We start from the raw sequence: 14,584 nt of genomic DNA, 5'->3' as shown, positions 1-14,584 counted from the left end.
CAGGACAGGAGGAGGATGGGGGTCCCTGAGCTTTCCACCTGCGAGGCTGAGCGGGGGGCAGCTCACCTCCTCGCTCCCTTCCCACTTTGGATTGTTTTGACTCAAACCGGTGAAGCTGAAATATCGAGTCACAACGGCACTAAACTTCATTACAAGCTCTTAACACAGATTACTTAATAAAAAACAGGCTGCTTTAATTGCTTTTCCCCCATTAGCATTTCTGGAGGAGAAAACTGATTAATTTGAAGAGGCACATTGCCCCCACTGCGCGCGCTGGCCTGTGAGCCAGACCTCCTGCCCACACCAGCCTCGCCCTGAAGAGCATCCCGGAGAGCCCAAAACCACAGGACTCCAAAAAAAACGAGGGACTGAGGGCCTGGGTGGACAGATGGGAGCGATGGAGTGAAGCAAACGAGGGAAAGAAAAATCTCCTCTCCTTTCTGTGAACCCATAAAAAGCAGCACTGGGGAACGAGGGAGAAGAGGACGGGGTAAGGGGAGGACAGGTAGCACGGCTGGGCTCAAAGAACAAGCCTGGGTGCCCGATGTGGTGGGGTCCTGGGGTGCTCCCTGCCCTCCCTGCAGCTGGGACGGGTGGGAGGCAGCTCTGCCAGGGCCACGGTGTGGATGTGCAGCCCAGGCACTCAGCACCCCTGCAGTGCTCGGTGTTTTCCTTAAAGCCCAGGATCTTACCAGCTACGTGAGGTTTTTGTTTTGTACCATGGTATAGGTACAGTGCCTCCCCCTGCCCACCAACAGGGCACAGCCACCTGAAACGTGATCTCTGCACATCCTAAACACAGAAAGCCTGGCGTTAGGGAGCCTTATAATTGGGGGGAGGAGGGGAGCGGCTCTTGACTTCTGGAAGGACAAGGCTAGCGATAGTGTTTGCTCATTTTACTTTCAAACTCACCTTAGTTTGTCCTCTCCTCTTTTCTCCTGTACATCCTATTAACACCCAGCTAAGCCAAACTCAGCAAGAATCCCAAGACAGACACCGAGGCAGATCGCAAACTGCCCCGGCAAAAACCAGGATACCTGTGCTGGCTGAAACTGCAGCTCTGCTGCTTTACATCAGCAGATGGCTTACCTGTGGCTCTTAATGGTTAATATATAACTGCAGCAACAACAACAAAAAGCCCCAGCATTAATACATAATTTGTCAGAGGCAATATGCTAAAACAGCCTTTCCATATGCAGCTCCAGCAGGAGATAAGCCTCACCTGCAGCACCGCCCCGTGGGCTGAGCGCCCGCGCTGGAACGAGCCCCAGTGGAAGACGTCAGCGAGCCGATCACGTTCACGGTACAATATTTGTTCATTTCTCACATTTTTTTTCCCCCAGTTTTATCAACAGATTTCCAAGAACCACATTTTGAACATGCATTTCCCTTGAACACTCAGGTGCCCACTCACTGATTGCTCCAAGTGCTTTTCAGCCCCGTTCTCCTTGAGGAACCCCGCTGGGTCAGCGCCCCGCTGGCTCTTGCTGGACAGCTGGGGGACAGGAGGTCCCCCACACAGCCAGACACATTCCTAAATGTTCAGTGGAGCCCTACAGCCTGGCAGAGCACCCATCATCTTTTCTATGAGCTGGCTGTTTCACCGGGGTGCCTGCATCCCACCCGGGAGAGCTGGGGGATCTGGTGAGGGTAGGAAGAAACATGTCAGATGGTTCAAGGAATGAGGAGATCTGGCTTCTCCTCCCAGCTCTGCTTCTGAGTCATTATTAGCATAAAATCAGGTTTGTTACATCACCAAAGCTTGAGTAAATAAACCAAGACTCATCGCCGTGTTTTTATTTTGCAATACCTCAGTGGGCTCCTCTACAAACAAACACTGCCAGTGCTCCTCGCAACTGCAGATGGATGGGGAAGGAAAAAGCACCTAAACCAGCCTAAAACCTTTAGGAAGAGCAGCAGGGTGAGATCACCACCTTTTTGAAGATACTCCCTTCCACGGGACAGGAGTTTAAAAAGAAGGCAGCCCTCTCTTGGCAGCCTAGAAGCCACCTCGTGCCCGCAGGTACGGCTGAGCCGATGGGTGAGAACAATTGAGAAACATCCCGATCCTCTTCTGAGGAACCAGGGCTGAAATCCTGACTGTTTGCGTCAAAACTTGTGCCAGGATTTAATCTCCAGAAAGCTCAAGTGTGAAGGCAGACGCCTTGAGAAAGAGACAGCCACCTCCACCAGCAGCGGCTGCAGGAGCCCAAAGAACTGACGGTGGTGGCGAAGGCGAGGTCTGAGCACACCAGGGCCCGGCCCCATCTCCCTGGCACCAAACATCCTTTTTCCAGCCGAGTTTTGGAGCAGGCTGCTCTGCTGTGTGACAGGCAGCTGCCAGCCCTCGCTTAAGCACTGGGCTTCTTTAGGGCTAAGCCTCTGCACGTACCCACACACGTGAGCCTCAGGGCTCCTCCGGCAGCGGGGCCGAATCCTGCCCGGCTGAGCCCCTCACTGCAGGGACTCTCTGCACCGCTACCCCTCGTGTGGACGGCTCTGGGTACAAAATCAGGCCCTGCCCTGAGCTTTTTCACCCTGCGTAGCTGCCTCTGCTGGTCCCAGCCCTCCATTTAGAGCCTGCAGCAGCCTCCCCATGAAGCCGTGCTAAGGACCCTACAGGATCAGGCCCCTGTCCCACTCCCGGAGCGGGCAGGGTGAGGACAGGACCTGCCGAGCGCACGATGCTCCTTCCCCGCCTTCCACTTCCCCCGTTCAGCTTTCCACAGCCGCCAACCAAACATCTGATCGAAGGCCCGGGGGAGGGAGTCAGAACTGTCCAGTCTGGTTAGGAGTGAAGGTCATTGATCTAGCGCAGACCAGGGATGCGGAAAACAGGGGAGGGAGGAGAAAACCCTCGGAGAGAGAAGAGAGGGAAGAGAGACGCGGGGAAGGGCGGCGGAAGCGGCTGGGACACGGTTTCACACTCCGAGACCCAAGGGCTGTTGTCAACCCGTCCTTCACGCTCACGTCTTGTCACACTAGAGGTCAGGTCTCCCAAGCGTTCCTGGAGAGCTGAGCTAGCCCATATGGCAGGCAATATGTTAACAATATGGATCAGCTGCTCGTCAGGGCCTGAGCAGATGGATGTGACAACCCCGCTCTTATCCCAGGCAGGCTTTTAGCATCCTCCCTCTCCTCTGCTCTGCTGGATGCGCTCTGCACGGGCACCGCCGGGCTGAGCACAGGCACCCCAAAAATACCTGCCTGGCTCCGTGAGCAGGCAGGGCAGAGCCCCGTTCACATCAGCACGGGCAAGATCAGGGCCAGAGCTCTCTGCATCGAGCGTGCTGCGAGTGGAAAGCCCTCTCCACGATGCAGGTGGGTGCTGGGAGCCCCAGCAGGGTGCCCAGGCAGGCGCTGCGCTCAGATCCAGGCATGTGGCGCGGCACCGCCAGGTGCCACACGTTGCAGTCTAGACTGAGTTTTGTAACCGCCTGGGAAAGTTTTCTCTCACAGAACGAGTAATACATAAAGAGATGGATATTGTAATGGGCCAGCTAAACTCCTCCTGGCAAAGGCAGGCGAGCTGATTTCGTACGCAGGCGGGTAAATTTCCACAAGGATTTTGCAAGGCTGCTCCCTGCTCCCCAGCACAGCTCCCCCCTCCCAGCCCAACACCCAAGCCCAAGCTAACCCCAAATTTAGGCTTACTGTAGGGTTGAAGCGCAGGGAAACGTTTTGCAAATTCAAAGAGAGATAAAGCAGGTATTTCTAATCACTTTTCCACGTACTTGTCTACATTTTTTTTCCTGCCTAAAAGGCTACCCTTCATCAGCTCAAGAAGAAAAGCCCTCCAACCCCTACAGCTGTAGGACTGAGCACTGTGTGCTTATAAACAGAAAGTGAAACAGCAAGCACAGCCTAGGGATGGGCTCTGGAGAACGTGCAAGCAGCCTCTGTAGCCCAAAGTAAATTGAGCTTGTTTTGAAAGTAGAAGCCATACAGCTTGCTCCGGGGCTGAAGACTGGAGCACAGGGATTTCTGGTCCAGAGCACGAACGATCACAAAGCCACATGCCTGAAAGGCTAAACGCATCTCCCTTCACTGGAGTGATGCCTGCAGAAGCAGGGGAACCTCGGAAAACAGCTGGAGTTCAGGGAAATATTTCTGTTGTCTAATGAGCTTCTGTGCCCAGCCCCTGAAGGACCCAAGTGCGCACAGACAGAGCGCCCAGGAGCTGCTAGGAGAAGGCAAACATCCCAAGGGATTACTGATCCACAAGAACCCAAATCTTAAGGTTCACATAAGGAATTTCTGGTGTGCCAGTCTCCTTCCCAAACCTCCTGTCCCAGAGGTGCTGCCCATGCCAGACGGACGCACAGGGCTTTCAATAGCAGGAGCTATCCCAGCAGAAAGCAGCGAAAAGGTCAGCAGACCCTGAGCCCATGCAGCAACTTCCTCAGCAGTTCTTCCCCCTGGATGCGGGGCCTCTCTGGAGAGGCACATAACAACGTATGATGGAAAACTCACCTGCTGCAGCCAACCTGGAAAATTATATCTTGTTTCATAAAGCCATCAAGGCTCCCCGTGGTCCAGCACCCCATCCCCTTGGGCAGAGCTCCGATTTGGGAAGCTCTCTCACCTCTGGAGGCTGGGGAGGGCGCATGCCACTGCTCTAAAAGGGGACACAGGCACTAGAGTGGCTTACAGAGGGATAAAAGCCAGAGTTCCCTACATTAATAGTTCAAAACCAAGCTGTCCAAATAAAGCATGCCAGACCCTGGAGGAGTTTCAGCACGAGGAAGGTGTGGAAAGGCACAGCTCACCCGTATCCCTTCCTGAGGCACGCTTTATTTACTGGCAGGTTTGCTGAAAGCACTCGCTTCTGTAGGCTCTGAACACGTGGCAAGCGCTAAGCCCTGCTGAGCCTTAGAGGATCACGGCTGTTGCTCTTTCTGGTAGGACGTTTGGAACATGAGTAAATTCCCCCATGTCGCACACGGCCGGGGAGAGCTGCCAGAGAAGCCCCAGAGCTACATCTTCGCTCCGGGACTTCTCCCCTCTGAGCCAACGCAGCTCCTCCGCCCTGCTCCTCGCAGCCCAGGTCTCAGCCGTGTTTGTGACTCACCACGGCATAGCCCAGGTACCATTTATGGCACAGCAGCAAAACCAGGGGAACACGGTGATAAATAATCCCCACAGGCACTTGGGGTTGCTGATCTTCTTTGAGGCACCACTGTCCTTTAGCGGTGCCATCACAGTACGCAGGTATCCCCCAATAAAACCTCCACCCCTGCAGATCACAGAAACGTTGAACGGTTTGGGTTGGAAGGGACCTTAAAGATCATCTAGATCAGCCCTAACATCACACACAGCCAGGATCCTCAGCCCCTTCCACCTGGAGCAGCGTGGCAGTGCCACCGGGTACCTCCCAAACCCTCAAAGCACTGGAAAGAAACGCGTTATCCCCGATGTTACCCCACAGCTGCTTTCTTCCAGGCCATGTTTTGCCCTACCTTTCTTTGTAGAGGAGCAGTTGACGGGAGCCAAGCAGTGAAGAAAGTAAAATGGCTTTTAGAAACACAGAGTCCCACCCCCACACAACCCTTTTGAGTTTCCCACCGTGACCACAGACATTCTCAAACTCCTCTTCTGCTGCGAGACGAGTCAATCAGAAACCATCCCACACAATACTTACCCGGGGGACTCCCGTGCCAGCCTGTTCTGGCACACCACTGAGCTAATTGTTAACACTGCACACCAGCTCATTTGGAAGAAGCTGGCTACGGCCGGCAGTTATTCAAACCAGCATTTTGCTGGGTCGGGGGGTGCCTCTGTCCGGGCAGAGATGGGCAGCAAGGCCAGGGGCTGCTCGTGAGCCAGCCCATGACAAACCAAGACCCCGTCATGCATCCATGACCCAAACACTGATTTTCAGTACTTCTTCTAAGCTTTATAGGCCCCAGGGATCTGAGTGGAGGCTCTGGAGAGCGAAAACCACCCCACTACTTCAAAACTGATCACAGAATGAAGCCCGTACCTTGCATTGAGAAGTCACAGGCTTCAAGGTCCATTCCAGTGTACAAAGCCGGGAGAGGGGTCAGGGTCTTTGTTTTGGAGGCGGTCTCAGCAGAAGACGGGGCGACTTTGATGGGTTCCCTTCACTTGGTGAAGTCTCTTTGCCCTGAGGAGAGGTGCAGAAAGGAAGTGAACATTCCCTGCCGAGCAGCACAAGAGCTCAGGTGAATCACGAGCGGTGACGCCGAATGCCACAGCCTCCCACGGACCTCAGCCCCGGGTCACACACGGCCAGCAGGGCACGGCACCGCTCCCCCTGCCCCACGCGCCCCGCGTCCCGCTGCCCTTTTGCTGGCAGCTCAGGGGTCACGGCACAACCCCCAGGTGCCCGCCCGGTGGGCTGCAGGCTCCGACTTTCCCCAGGCGGCCAGAAATCCAGGTCGGGCAGCAGCAGCAGCAGCGCTAAGCCACTTACTGAGCAGCTTCCCCCCGCGCCCGCCGGGCACACGTGGGGCCGCGACACCGTCCCTGCTTGGTGTCACAGCCACGGGGAGCACAGAGCTCTGCCATCAGCCCCCCGAACACGTACAAACACGACCACACCAAAGGAGGAGTCCTTATTTCCAGTTTAGCGAGGCACACGGTAATTAAGCCGCTTGTCAGAGGTCGCTTGGCAAATGCGAGGCAGCTTTGGGAACCAGAACTAAACCTCACACATTTTGGGCCACGAGCTGGCCCGCACCAGTCCCAATTCCCCCTTAGCGCTCTCCTTGGACGAACGCTTCCACCTCTGCTACAGGTTTCACCCTTCTCCCCGTGCTCCCTGGACAGTTCAGACAATTCCCTTCCATTTCCTCCAACGCAGGAAATGGATAAATGCAGAGATTAAGAGAACAAGAACTTTTACCTTACTTACAAAATTAAACCACGTCCCAGCTCCAACATTTGACAGAAGCTCGGAAGCTTCGGACTCTTCTGGGAGGTGGGAGCTGAACACGGGAGGGTTTTGGTGGCGGTGGCGCGTGTTTTTTTTTTTTAAGCTTCCATCAGACAAAAATAAAAGAAGCAAAACAAAAGAGGGTTGTTGAGATCAATTTGTGATAGGTGCCGGGCCAAAGAAAATGGAGCCAAAGAAGTCAGAACCCTGCAACCAGCAACCTTTGTGTCAATTTAAGCAAATATTGTGGCGTTTCCATGGCAATCCCTGTTTTGAATATCCACTACACTCACTTTTTAAAGGGCTTTTCCTGTTTGCGTTTCAACTTCAAAACCTGTAAATATTTTCAGCCTTAACACATCCCTACCTCCCCCAGCGCCTGCACTCAGATGCTATCACGGCCCCGACACGAAGCCCTGTGCCTGCAGCACCCCAAAGCCGTGCAGGCTCAGGGCAGAAGGGGCCGGCAGCCCCGCCGTGCCCGCAGCTCCCCGCGCAGCGTGCCCGGGGCCCGGCCCTTTCCCTTCCCAAACCTGAGAGCGAAACGAGCCCTGGCAGACACGCGGCACCGCCGGCATCGTGCCGAGGCGAGGAGCACTCAGCAGGTGTTTTGCAAGCCTCCCGCAGCCCTGCCAGCTCCGGCCACCTCTGACCCGCGGCACCGGGCGCTATTTCTGCCCCGGCCTCTCCCCGTGACCCCTGGGGCTCTCCCAGCCCCAGCGCTGCCCCCCAGCCTGGCCAGCGCTTCCCTGCCTTCCCCTCTAACCCGACCCGAACCCACGGCGTCAGGCACGGTGATTTACGCCTCGCTGCATCACGCACAAGCTGGGAATGAAGAATTGTCAACCTCGTCCTCGCCTGCAGCCCGGGTGGAAGCTCTCCAGCTCGCAGGTGCCTGCTGCATCGCCCTGTCCCTGCTCCACCAACGCAGAGCCCGCGGGGAAAGTCCTGGTGCAAGGTGCCCTGCTCAGGTGCCGGCAGCGGCTGCCCTGCACCGAGAGGCCGTGGTCTGGAGGAGCACGAGGGCAGCTTCTGCTGCGTGCCCCACACGGGTCGGGTGGTCCCAGCCCCAAGCCCCCGCCGTGCAAAGCTCCGGCCCGTGCGCGCCCTCCCGGCCGCGTGGGAACGCACTGGTTAATTCGGAGTTTCCTGGCTGAGATGGATTTGTGCCAGGCCTCAAATGTTAGCTTAGTGCAATTTTTGGGAAGTCAATTTCCTTTGTTGTGTTTTTGTTTTTTTTTTTTTTTTTGTATTTTTTTCCTTAAGCTTTTTTTTTTTTTCCCCTCTCTTAATTTAAATGGAAAAAGTAGGAGCACTCGAACGAGCGTCAGGACAGGGCCATCCATCCGTGGCCTGCCGTTCCCCAGGAGCATTTCGTGGGTACCACGTGCACAGCACAGCCGTGGAGACAAATACCGAGCGACTTCAAACGCCGTTACGCTGCCATCGCTCCAACCACGTCACTGCTCCGTCCTGACCACCGCCACGCCGGGCGCTTCTGATACCACCGGCAGATGATGCAGATGATACCTGCCGTCCTGGCCCCCTTCCAGCTCAGGTAATTACATCCTACAGCAGTTTCAGCTGGATATTTTATCCCTTCTTCACTTCCGGCCCTGTGCCGCTGCACCGGGAGTTGCCAAAGCACCGTCCAGATCCACCCCGGATGTGAGTGCGCGCCGGGGGCTGGAGGGAATCCTGCACAGCCCCGCACGGAGCCCGCTGCTGCAGCAAACAATCCCTACAAACACACCGGGATGTTCCTCCTCACACACCCCATAACACCCCGAGAATGAGGTGAGGAGCTGGGAAAGCAATATTGAACCCGCAATTTCTGGCTGCATGTGCCCAACGGAGCAGGCATCGGCTACACGAACACTTGGCTGAAGTGGAAACTCTCCTTCCATCCTAGGAGAAATTAAAACTCGTGGTGGCAACGGGGTAAGGCTGAAGACAGCCCCCGATCTGTGTGTCATGCATCTCCTCCTTCCTGAGCGAGCCCTGTGTTGGCTTTCCCCACGGCCACAAGAACTCGGAGCCCCATGAAGCCGCTCAGGGTGGAAGGGAACAACCAAGGGGCCACCCCTGGCAGAAGCCCCCGCGCCTGTAAGCGGGCTCCATCGAACCTCTGCCGTGCCCTCTTGGTCTCTCAGAAGGTTCTGGGCCGGATCCTCACCTGGTGCAAGATCGGCGCAGTCGCGTTGGCTCCAGTGAAGTCATGCCAATTTAAACGAGTTGGGGATCCGGCCCTCCAACTTACTGGAGCTGCCAGTTCTTCCCTTGGATAATCCCGAGGGTGATTTCGCAGCAAGCAGCAGCACAGGCCCAGCCAGCCTGGCAGGATCGGCCGCGCTCTCCTACCCCCCACGAGCCGGGCGCTCTGGGGCAGCGTCCCTACGGGAGACCCTGCTGCAGCGAGGCTGGGTGGATCACCCCCTGCTGCTACTGGGCTCCCTTCTCCTTTCTTTAATGAGAGAGACACCAGAGGAGATGGCTCTAGGCTTTGGATGCAGGTTTTCTACCTGCTCTGTGTCACCTAGCACCCGGGCTCGCTGCGTTTTTAGGGAGCAGGAGCAGAGCTGCTCGCTCATCCAAACCCAGCCAGGTCAGGGCTTCGCTTGGAGCTCCGGGAGCAGCACATCCTCGTGCGCAAACCAAACCAAACCTCATGCTCCCACCAGCCTTCGCTCCGAGGAAGGCGAGGAGCCCACCAGAGCTGGCGAGGACAGCTACGGGTCCCCTCCTCATCCTCACTTCCCCAGCCGCCTGCCTCGCCAGCAGGGGAGCGGGTGAGCCAGGATCGTGGCACGGCTTCGGCAGGCACCGGGTGCGCAAGAGCTTCCCGTGCTCTGCCCTCACAAGTCCTTCGCTATCCCCCCAGAGCAATTTTCTAGGCAACAGCGCGGTTGCATTCCCTTCCCTATCTCCTAATAAATATCATGCTAAGCAAGATGAGTATCTTCTTCCCAGACCAAGCGGCATGACCCACTTTCTGAATCAGGGCAGATGCAATTGGGCCCTGGAGTCCTGGACCCCTCCCAAAGCAGGGAGATTTTGTAACAATTACAGCAAGAAGCAGAAGGAATAGAAAAGTAATAAGTGATCAAAGAGTGCAGTGGTGGAGCTGAAGCTGTGGGGTAATTACTGCTGCTCGCCATCCCACGCTCTGGCATTTTCCTAGGACACTGAGGCAAGAGCCCCGTGCGCATCCATGACATCTCTCCTGCGCTGCCCTACATTCCTCAAAAGTAACAGGTCCAATTCCAGAGCCTGGCGAATGGCCCGGCCAAGGACAACTTCTGCCTCCCGACACCCACCCCAACCTCTCCGCTCTCCTTTTCCCTTCCCCAGCACACAGCGGGAGGTTGGAGCTGGGCCCGCTGCAGGATCAGAGTGTCCTGGACGGGACTCTCATGGAGCCCACCTCCAGCTCCAGGCACAGAAATGGAAAGTCCCTGCCCAAGACTCAAGTTTTGGGCCGGGATGTCTTACAGCAGAGAGGAGGTGGCACGATCGAGGTCCCAGCAATGCCACCCTCCCTTGGGGACACCCCGTTCTCCCAAGGAGCAGCCCCGTGCCTCCCCAGCTGGGCTGGGACTGACCCAATGGGCACGGAAAGCAATTACCAGGAGGTGGAGTGAACATGGGCAGCGCTTTCATTGCTTGAACCCGCAAATAAACCTTCCCTCCCACAGCACTGCGAGCCGCCATGGCCAAAAGCACACAAAATCCCAGGCCGAGGAGCCACCAGGAGCCTCTGCCCCAAGCAGCTCCTGCACCACGCTCAGCTCCAGGGCACGCACAGCCACCAGCCCCCGTGCCCACGCCACGGTCACTCGGTGCTCTGGGTTCACCTGCACACATCCAGGGACATCGCCCAGCCCGACGAGGCAGAAGTAGCTCTTAGAGGAATTTGTGGGGCGATTCCTCTTTAGTTCGATATAAATTAAAAAAAAAAAAGAAAAACCCTTTCACCCAAACTTCAGAGATAAAGGGGGAAAAAAAAAATATATCTTCATCTTAATTCAAAATCCTATTTGATGTGTCGTGGCATGAAAATGTTTTTCACTGCATTTTTTCAGTGTGATCTCATGCACCCTGCAAACGGGGTACGCCCAAAACACCAGGTATTTTATGGGACACAAACAGAGCGCAAACATACACAATTAAAAAAATGGGATTGGTAAATATTTAAATTAATCAGAGCTGGCATCTGTGCAGCCTCCCCTCCCAGAGAGGGAGATGTTTGCAGCTTTGAAAAAAAAAAAAAAAAAAAAAAAAAGCTAATAACATGACCTTTTCCTTCGTGTTTGTGAGCTCGCTGCAGCTCGGTGGGTTGGAGCCGTGCGGGCACCTCCCAGCACCACGTCCAGCAAGCGGCCGGGGCTGCCTCCCGCCGGCACCGGGGGCTCGGGGCAGCTCCGGGCACGGGGACCGAGCTCCTGGGGAGTTGCTCCGAGCTGTCTGCCCGTCTCACCCCGTAATGCATGGGTTTCGTTGCTTTTTTTGTTGTTGTTGTTGTGTTTTGTTTTATTTTTTTTCTTCTCTCCTCCTTTTCGGTTTAATTGTTGGAGGAGTTTATGAAGCTGTTTGCCAAAACACAATCGACTCCAGGGAGCCAGCTTACACAAAAAGGGTGTGCCGCCAGGGCCAGGCCGGGCAGCCATGGAAACCACCACCTCTTTGCATTCGCCCAGGTGAAGCCAACGCTCTGTGGACGGCTTCTGAAAGCCGCAGGGACCCGCGAGGAAGCCGAACGCCTCCCTGCAAGCGTGTGCTGAGCGCTCACGCCAGCCCCTGCCACCTGCCCCGAGCCCCCAGAAGCAGGGCTGAAGGCTGGCGCTCCCCTGACGCCGTCCGTGCTCCGAGCACCACGAAGCACCCAGAAAATGCATGAGGTGCCTCGCTCGTGCTCCTCCACGCTGGGGGCACCCGAGCAGAGCCACCTGTGTGCAAATAAAGGCAGCCAGCAGCAGGGTGTGGGGCTGGCGTGTGCCTCCCCGAGCCCCAGGACCCTGGGTCTGGCTGCAGGCACGTGGCCGGGGGGGTTTTGCCTTGCACAGGTGGGTGGCCAAGAGGGACCCTGGCTGCGTCCTTCTCAGTCTTGGAAAATGAACCTAAGTTTTTGGGAAGCACTGGCTGCCAGCAGCCACCCCAGAGCACAGAAGGGTGTTTAACGCCACCCAGCTCATTTGAGTGCCTGCTCCAGGACACCCCTGGTACCGCAGGAGGAGGTGACATCAATTTACTGCCCACTTTGTGCTGCAGAAAGAGTGCCCAGCATTTAAAGGCACCTCGGGTTGTGGGATTGCAGCCTCCCCGCTGGGATGCAGGGGAGCAGAGGGTGCAGCCTGGCTCCTGCAGAGCAGCACAGGGCATCGCACGGCACACAGCACGACCTGGAAACGCTGACCTGGCTCCGAGAGCACCCACAGCAACAAATTTCCAGAACCGCCCTCAAAAATCAGCGCCGAGCAGAGCCAGCGAGGAGCCCGACCTCCCCTGCTCTGCCTTCGCTCAGACGCATGACGGGGATGATTCGATCCCGGCGCTCTGAGGCCATCCCAGAGAGCCATCTGCGGACGGAGGCACCCGATACGCATCTGCCACAAAATGGCCTCAGCACGCAGCCCTGCTCCAGCCCAATTCCCTCAACACCGCGGCGGCTCAGCAGGTGCCAGCAGCGCCCGACCACGCAGCAGCGCACCGGGGAGCCTGGCACGGGCAGGGGGCAGTTAGGTGGGCACCAACCTTTCTTTTGGTTCAGGGACAGAGGGCAAGCTCTGGGAGCCCATCACTGCATGTATTTACGCCTGGGTTTGTCTCCAGAAGCAGCGAGCTGGCCTTCTTCTATCCACAGCCCCTCCGTTTGCCAGGTGCTGCCAGCCAGACCCCACCAGTGCCATCTAAGGCTCAGCCTGGCAGCTCCCCGGCCACCTCTCAGCCAAGACAGGCTCTGGCCACCAAGGCCAGGCTGTCCCCAGCCACTGAGGCTGGGCTGTCCCCGCTCACAGCCCCATCAGACCCCACAGAGCCGTGGGGGGACCCCAGCAGGGCCGCGAGGCGGGCGAGTGCCGGTAAGGCTCGGTGCGTCAGCCTTTCTGGCATCGACCTCCCAAACTCATTCAAATATTTCCTTTTTTTTTTTTTTTTTTTAATTTAATGTTCCCTATAATTCATCTGTCCCAAAAGATAATCAATAGAGGCCGTAATGAAAATTTGAGCCATATTTTATGATCCGCTGCAGGAGAAAGGGCCACATCAGCAGGACTTGCCTTGGCTCCCAGCATCGCTCCTGCGCCCGCCCGCTCGCTGGCCGGGTTCCCCACCTCGCCTGGCTGTGGTGCCTGACGGGGGCACCCCTGGGAGAAGCTCGTGCCCTCCCCTCCGACTGCGAGAGGCCAGATCTGCAGAGAAAATGTGTATGTATGTAGGGGAGGGAGTGCACAAAGGGCCCCGACCCAGCCACCTCGGGGAACCTCACTGATATCCCTCAACTTCTCAGCTCTGAAACAAATCCTACTGCCCTCCACCATGCCCTGGGAGGAACGGGATGATCACGTCGCAGGATCTGAGGAGTTTTTTCTGCCCTTCACAGGCATCCCCTAACCCTCAGCACTGCCTCTCAAGCAGGCTGGGCTCTGCTCTCCTCTGCTCCCTACGGACCCATCCCCAGCATCACGAGGGTGGTCGCTCACGGGGTAGGAGAGGCGCCTGCTGTGCAGGGCTCCTCCGCTGAGCAAAGCCCAAAGGAGCACTTCTGAGCTCCCCAGTTCACGCCCCGTGCTGCCGTGGGGTTTTCACTCCACGTCATAAATCCCACAGCACCTCCACCTATTCCCCCGGCACACAACCGGCAGGTTTCTTCTTCCTGTGCTTGGACACGGAGGCAGGCAGTGCTGAAACGAAGGCGAAAGCCCCGTCCTGTTCCCGGAACCCCTCTGCACCACGGATTCCCAGCAGCTGCCCCGTCCTCCCTCTGAGGGCTGCAGCATATTTCACTGCCCGAAGCTGCCGCGTCCGCAGGGAGCCGGAGGTAACAAAACCATCTTGGATTTGGCCGAAGGAAAAAATATCAGAAGCGAAAGGCCAGAGCGAGGAATTTATAACAGCAGCTAAGGCAGCAAAAATTACAAGTGCCTGACCAGGAGCTGCCCTCCCGCTCAGCGTGTCACGTCGTGCAGCTTCCCGTGTGTCTCGGGGGGCAGGATGCTGCAGGGAGCGCAGCCAGGAGCCGCTGGTTTGCTGTGCACGGAGCAGCAGCAGCCCCCCGGCAGCACTCAGCTGAAGGCCAGGGAGGCTCTGCTCAGCCTCTGGGCAGGAGGATCACACCGCTCCAGAGCACTGCCTTTCCTCTACCAAACCCTTTTTGGTGACACTGGGCAGGTTTACTGCTGGCACTGCCTCCCCAGGGAGGCCAGAAAACGTTCCCACCCCTTATGGAAGATACGGGCTGGCAGCCTGAATCCCCACAACCACCGGTCATTTCCACCTCCCCTTTCTCTTGGAAGCCTCGGCATAAACCATCTTTGTTTAAAAACATACACCGGGGCATTCAAATTAGCTGTTGCTCCCAATACACCACAAATAGGTAAATAACGCGACCGAATTTGCAAGGTGCGTGACGGGCTGCGAACCCACGGGACACGGGTGAGCAGCCCCATGCTTTAACACCATACAGGGGAG

General features: G+C 56.8%; 1 protein-coding gene across 5 annotated transcripts in view; it reads right to left on the bottom strand.

The window, feature by feature from the left end:
- The window catches only part of CASZ1 (castor zinc finger 1), a 204,861-nt gene that overhangs the window by 135,478 nt on the left and 54,799 nt on the right, over positions 1–14,584 (bottom strand). For all 5 annotated transcript variants that reach the window (XM_084300420.1, XM_084300419.1, XM_084300418.1 and 2 more), the window contains one exon: positions 5,984–6,127. The gene's annotated coding sequence lies outside the window, so the exon portion shown is untranslated. The remainder of the gene's footprint in view (positions 1–5,983; positions 6,128–14,584) is intronic.

Source organism: Netta rufina (assembly GCF_964035555.1).
Source record: "Netta rufina genome assembly, chromosome: 22".
Taxonomy (NCBI): Eukaryota; Metazoa; Chordata; class Aves; order Anseriformes; family Anatidae; genus Netta; species Netta rufina.
Note: the sequence above shows the minus strand (reverse complement) of the source record. Positions and strands in the feature narration are given on the sequence as shown.